Source organism: Haliaeetus albicilla, chromosome 22 (assembly GCF_947461875.1).
Source record: "Haliaeetus albicilla chromosome 22, bHalAlb1.1, whole genome shotgun sequence".
In the NCBI taxonomy this organism is placed as follows: Eukaryota; Metazoa; Chordata; class Aves; order Accipitriformes; family Accipitridae; genus Haliaeetus; species Haliaeetus albicilla.
The window spans coordinates 23,402,375-23,408,556 of NC_091504.1; positions in this window are offsets into that span (position 1 = coordinate 23,402,375).

A 6,182-nucleotide genomic window follows, 5' to 3' on the forward strand; every position below is an offset into this window, starting at 1 on the left:
TCAAAGACGATATACTTGCATGTTTGAAGTGCAGAGCTGGAACTCAGTGTGTGGGAAGATAAGAGTATCCACCCTGCTTAAAAGCAAAGGTGTCTGGTCCAGAATCCCAGCACCAACAGTTGTTGATAGTGAATGCTGGAGGACAAGTATTGGAAGTGGTTGAGCAAATATATTTCCTTGTTATGTTCTCCTAGGACCCAGCAGCGTAGGGCTTAGAGACCTCCTGAACCAGAGCTGTGTCTGTAAGCTGCATCTTGAAAGAGGTGCCTATGAATGACAGCATCTCCAGTTTTCTGACTCCCCCCAGGCTCTGATCTCGGAGCGAAACAGGAGGTCTTGCCCTGCCTGGAGGGAGAACACTGGAGCCTCATGTTTCTTTCTCATGATAACCAAGTGCAAGCTGGAAAAGCTGATGCAGACCCACTCCTCACAACATGCCCGTGATGAAGGATTGCAAGGAGAATAATAGAGAGCAAAATGCACAGGGTGTTTGCATGGAAGTGTCTGTCAATTTTCTTTTGAGGGTCAGACTGGTGGCTCCAGCGGAGGAAATCATCTGCACAGCACAGCCCTTCCTTTCCAAGTGGTTAAGATCCTGCTGAGTGTAAAGCACTTTTAAGCCTAGTGGTGCAGGTGTCATGAACTGTTCTTCCGGCCCACTGGTGACAGATGTGGGGTTTTCAATACATCAGGCATTTTAGGCTTATTTGGCTTCCACCCTCACTGATTGGGTTATTCAGTTTACACATCTCACCAAAGGCCACTTCCAGCATCGCTAAAAAGCTAGTGTGGCTGCACCATGGTTTGCACCCCCCATTCCCCCAACAGGCTCTGAGTGGCATGCAAGCATAAAAAGAGGCTTCTTGAGGGATAGAGCAAATCTACTGTCTGTAACAACTTGCTTTGCAGTTATTTTTGATTGATGTTGAGGCTGTTGTGGTTTGTGCCCCAGCAGAAACTGGGCTGTACACAGCCATTTCCCAGCAGCACTGGTGTTTGCCTTTTACCTTCTCTGATCACAGAGGTGTTTGATTTCTAAAGATCAGAAGGGAATGGGTTCCTTTGACTTCCTCTGATGTTTACAAGGTCAGGGAGCAATCTTGTATTTCTTCATCTCAGTCTATAAGAATGTGGAAGCTTGTAGGAGTATTAATTATGACCAATTATAACCTGCTTGACTAGCCATGATGCTCAAATGGCTACTGAAACCTGCTGTCATTAAAGACGGACATTTTTCTTCAACCAGGGAAGCCTCCTGGTTTTGAGGAGCTCGCAGAGCAGTTGTCCAGCAGGACTGATCTGTGGAGCAGTTTGGTCAGATAGTGTTAGAATTGAATATGTTCCTGAGAAATTCTTGCCTGCAGTGCTGTGCAGTTTGTTTGCTTTGAGCAGTCCTGATGGCTTGTCATGAATCTCTTCTGGCCCAGCTGGTGAAATTTTTAATCTGCTTGTTGATTACACAGGGACCATGTATTTACAGCTCTGCACTGTTGTTTAGCGTTTTTGCATTATGAAAACACCTGGGAAGCCCTGTTGAGGATGAGATGCTCTTTGTGATGGGGCAGCAGTGACAAGCTCGGAGTTGCAATCGTGAATGCAGATATGAAAGTTGCAACTCAATTTGTGAGCCTGGGAATGGAGGAAGTCACTTGCAGAAGTGGGAATCAGAAATTGGGCCAAGTAATTAAGCGACTGCCTGGGTGCTGTGCAAACATAAACCAAATAGACAGCCCTCAGTTTTTTCATCCGTCAAGGGGAAAAACTACCAGCTTATCAGCTGTGATAATCAGTGATGGGCATCCAGCTGTAATCCAGGGACATGGCAGCACTGTGTTACCAATCCCTTGGTTTAAAAGAGACAGAGCTCAAAATGCCTGCAGCTTCCAGTAGTTGGTCTGCTTCAGGTCTTTGCTATTGTGACTGAGAGCAATGCTATGAAATTTGAGCTCAAAATGGCTGTAGATATACAGCTTAGTTCCCAGGGTTATAAGCCAATGTGGCTTTCCAGGCAGCCTGTGCTGCCAGGCGTAGCTTACTGCCAGGTGCTCTGGGAGCAGAGCACACATGAAGGAAGCTCTTGTTGACGATGCCCCAAGTCTCTGTCACGACATTGTGTGGTGTGATAATGCTGATTTCAGTCTTGGTACCCCTGATTCACACCAGGTAAGTGGTAGATGAATCACAGCACCTACCTCCTGTGGGCAAGGTGGTGCTTTTCTCATGGGCCCTGGATTTTTGTGCTTAAATGTGAAACTCTGTACTTGAGTGTACCATGTCCTCTGACAGCAGTGACCGCTGCTTGGTTGTAGGTACACTTAACTTCCCTCCCCTCCATTTCTATTAGTGTACAAAGTTGTTTGCCTCCCTCTCCAGCCAGATAGGACCAGCCTAAATCACTGTCCCAGCCCACCAGGAGGAGAGGAGACCCAATTTCCTGGTGATGCTACAGAGACAGCAGCACAGCTCCTCTTGCTCTCCTGATACTTTCCTCATTGTGAGCCCCACAGGGTGGTTTCCCTCAAGGTGAGAAACAGTTGTGAAGAGTGAGCATAATCCCTGGCCACATGAGATCCTTGTGCAACAACACAAGTCATCCTGTGGCTTGGCTGTTATTACGAAGCCTTGATTGGTCTGAGGATGGGCCTGGGGCAAAAGGGAGGGCCTGACTCTTTGGGTGACATTCTTTGGGTGGCTGCAGGAATGATGAAGAGGAACTCTGATGGGTGACACTGTCCATCAGCTCCTTCCTGGCAGGAAGTCCTCTCGTCATGGCAAGGAGGAAGTCAAAAGGGATAGTACAAACTGTACCAACCGCATGGGAATCCTTGTCCTCCAGCACAGGCTTACAGGCTCTGACTTGGTGGCTTGCTTTGGGGAACCAGATGGTAACACTAAATGAGCCCATCTTCACTACAAATACCCTGGGCCTGAGCCTGCCACTTAAAACTACGCAGATGGTCCCAATCTGCAAGTACTCCCAGCCTGGGAACAAGCAGCAAGTCCAGGTTCTTTAGGTCAAATGTGCTGATTGTATCTTAAACATGAAAAATACCTCCTCACCAGTCAGGGGGCCTTGCAGTGGTCCTGTCCCTTCCCTTCCGCTGATGTGGGTGCTCAGCTGACCTTCTGGTGAGCTGGTTCAGGGAACTAAACTGGCTGAGAAGTAACCCTTCCTCCAAAAAAGTGGTTAGTCTTCACTACAGATGGTATAAGCTGGTGTTGGTGGTAGGGAGGGAATGGGAATGGGTGGTGGAGGAAGGGCAGGAGCCACAACACCCAGACTTAGGTTGGTTAAAACTGTTGTGGAATTTCACCCTCAGGCTTTAGTGGGATTTAATGTAAGCAATGCAGTAGCCTTGGCTTCTCGATGTGGCATGGGGAGAAACTGCTCCTACAGAGCAGTAAGGAGAAAGGAATGAGGGAAGGTGCCCGCAGACGAGAATGGCTCTAACTTCTGAAGAAGCACAACACTTGGTAATTACTAGAACTAAGCACATTTCAAATGTCACTGCCTCTTGCACTGTCAGTGCATATTCATTTCGAGAAAAGCAGAATGTGCTGGGGTTGCATTCTCTCTCCTCTTTTCATGAACTTGCTAACGTGTTCAGAAGAGGTCTGTTTTGAAAGCCCATATTAGAGGTGTATTAATTTTGAACTTGTCAAAATGAACATTTGCATTGGAAACAGTTCTACAAGTTTGTTTGCATCACAAATGAAACTAAAACCCTCACGCTGGCCGTAAGCATCTCTTCTGATTAAACTTGGGTTAATTCCAGCTGAACTCAGGCACAGGCTTACCGGGCCGTATGCTCCTCTATTCACCGTCTTTCTGATTTTGTTCCTTGTAACTACACTTATTTAAATATGTTTGAAGAAACCAGACTAAATATGGTAGAACTAAACTTTTATTTTGGTTCTCCTTGGCTTGTAGACAAATCCTCTATGTGTGGTAGGGCTGCAGACCCTGTGGATCCATGTGTCTAACCAAAGCAGACAAGAGTGTAACTCAGACTTTGCATATTTCAATGAAATATTCATGAATCCAGGAGGGAATAACCTGGGGTGAACATCACTTTTTATGAATCTGAATACATTCTGTATCACTGTCAGCAACATGCAGGCGGCTCAGAAAATTCAGAAGAGGGCCTGTGCTTGTTGAGAAATGTCTCACTTCTTTGGCTCTAAGGACAATAATGATTGCATTTGCCCAGATTCTCATTGAATTAGCAGATTTCCAAAATTGGGCACTTAAGGACTTAAGTCCCTATTTACCCTATGTGGAAGCATGTGGCTTCCCAGGGAGGCTGAGAAATGCCAGCTCCCACTGGAGTTGGTGCGAGTGGAGGGTGCCCAACCTCCTGAGACACGAGGCAGGTTCTTACTTGGCTACTTAATACAGACTTAAGCGCTGAACATTAAACACACCTTCATTAGATGATGCTAGTCTCTATTTTTGAATTGATTCTTTTGAAGACCTATAGGTTAGGAGTGGGAAGGAAAATCGGTAATGGAGCAAAAATGACTGTGATTTAGAGATCAGATTGCATACAGCTAGAGCCATGCGTCAGGATAATGAGATTCAGTCTTGTTTGGTTACAAGCACTGGAGACAGAAGCAGAAAATGTGATCCACCAAGCCAGCTCTCAGGAAATGAGAAACAATAGAGTGAGGAAATCAAATTTCAAACTGCAGGGATATATTTATCAAGTTTTCCTTAGAATTTTTGCAGAGCTTGGTGGCATTCTCTGCGCAGATTTTTTTTCTGTATTTTTTCAGTCAGCCGACATATGGCTGGAGGATTAGATCACTGTAAAGCACCGTTGTTTGTGACCTATTTGTTAATGCGGGGCTGGGGTCAGCGAGAAGAGACGAATGTACTTGTCATTGTTCAGTGCTTTTCAAGTGCTGTTCCTGTTGTCACTCACACCGTGGCCAGACATTTCGAACAAACTCATTAGCTAATTAGTGGTGTGCTCAACCCCACGTGGCGGTAGTCGCTGTGTGGGCGATATTCACATTATGGCTGTGGAACAGGCCCTCCTGTGGCTTCCTGGCAGCCACTCTTTGCTAGGTTAGTTGGGAGGGCAGCCGTGGCCGGGCAGAGCCCGGGAAAGCTGCGCCTGCCTTGTCTTTGCTGGGAGAGTCTCTTGCATACCAGCCATCGCACTGCAGCACTGCTCGTTATCCTCCTGCTCCTTGCCATGCAACAGCCCCTCTACTCCCACTTGCTGGAGTCGCTGCCACCATCTGCTTTCTCCACGCAGACTGCTCTGCTGCCGGTGCAGCAACCGGGGAGGTGCCACGGCTATCGGCTTCTGATGCCAAACTCATTTTGCAAATAATGGCCTTGAACTCTGGCTCTGCCAACACAGCTGAAGTGGTGTGGGCTGGGAACAATTTGATAGAGTGGCTCGGGTCAACATCTAAGGTGTGGTATAGTCTGCTCGAAAGAGGGATGTGGCAGTGCTGGGATGGAAAGTTTTCTACATTATCTCCTGAGTTTAAAATCACAGGACAAATTGCAGTGACCTCCTGTTGCCTGTATGAAACAAGGGCCATAGATCCACTGCCATGTGTCCCCTCTCACTGTGGATGTCCTCAGGGGACCACCAGAAGGGATGGTCCCTTTGCAGCCTGGGCAAATCTTTGCTGGTGCAGCTGTATCAGTCGGGTACCTGACCAGTGTAGCAGGAACACTGCGATTTAAGGCATTAACATGGGTGTAATTAAAAAAAGTGTAATTTTACTTGGCTGGCTTGTTTTGCTTGCACTAAGTGGCTTGATCTGGTTGATAGAAAATACAGTTTTGTTGATACAGGGGTGCCAGCTGTAGGAGCCCTTTGCTGGGTTCGTTGATTTGTACATTTATGCCGTAGACAGAAACACCTGGGATGGAGCTGGGAAAGGAGAGGAATCTGCCTCCTGCTTGGAAGAGTTGTCTGCCCAGACCTGGAAGGAAGGCAGGCAGGAGAAAAAGCAGCAGGAACAATCTTGTTCTTCCCATTTTATTTTAACCAAGAGCTTTCTTCTCGTTCTTTAGAGCTGTCAGCACCTAATCATTAGGATTAATGAATGCACACAGAAACATTAGGTTTCCATCATTGCTGTTTTCTTCTAAAGAAGAAAAGAGGGAAGTATCCTTTCAGCTCCTGCTGATAGTGTCAGATGCATGCCGATCCTTT